Source organism: Austrofundulus limnaeus, unplaced genomic scaffold, assembly GCF_001266775.1.
Source record: "Austrofundulus limnaeus strain Quisiro unplaced genomic scaffold, Austrofundulus_limnaeus-1.0 Scaffold562, whole genome shotgun sequence".
In the NCBI taxonomy this organism is placed as follows: Eukaryota; Metazoa; Chordata; class Actinopteri; order Cyprinodontiformes; family Rivulidae; genus Austrofundulus; species Austrofundulus limnaeus.
Window position 1 is genome coordinate 379,738 of NW_013952964.1, and position 600 is coordinate 380,337.

A 600-nucleotide genomic window follows, 5' to 3' on the forward strand; every position below is an offset into this window, starting at 1 on the left:
AAATCTGAGTGGTGCACTACTGCTACTAGTGGTGAGAAAGTGCATTGCACTTTATTCAAAATCAATGTGGTCCCACGGCCCTCTGTGACCCATGGGTTATGAATCTCTGCTCTAGTACAGTACAGATACCCAAAATTTCTACTTAAGTACAGTACTTAGTTACTTTACAACTCTGGCAGTAATGCAGGACTGTAGAATAAAAACATGTTGAATTCAGTGGAACAGCAACAGAAAATCTGGTNCTGTAAGCAAGGCGATATATTGTGATATTTTGTGATATATTGTGATATGTTGCAATATATTGCGATACTGTAAGCAAGGCGATATATTGTGATATATTGTGATATATTGTGATATATTGCGATATATTGCGATACTGTAAGCAAGGCGATATATTGTGATATATTGTGATATATTGCGATACTGTAAGCAAGGCGATATATTGCGATATATTGTGATATATTGTGATATATTGCGATATATTGCGATACTGTAAGCAAGGCGATATATTGCGATATATTGTGATATATTGTGATATATTGCGATATATTGCGATACTGTAAGCAAGGCGATATATTGCGATATATTGTGATATATTGT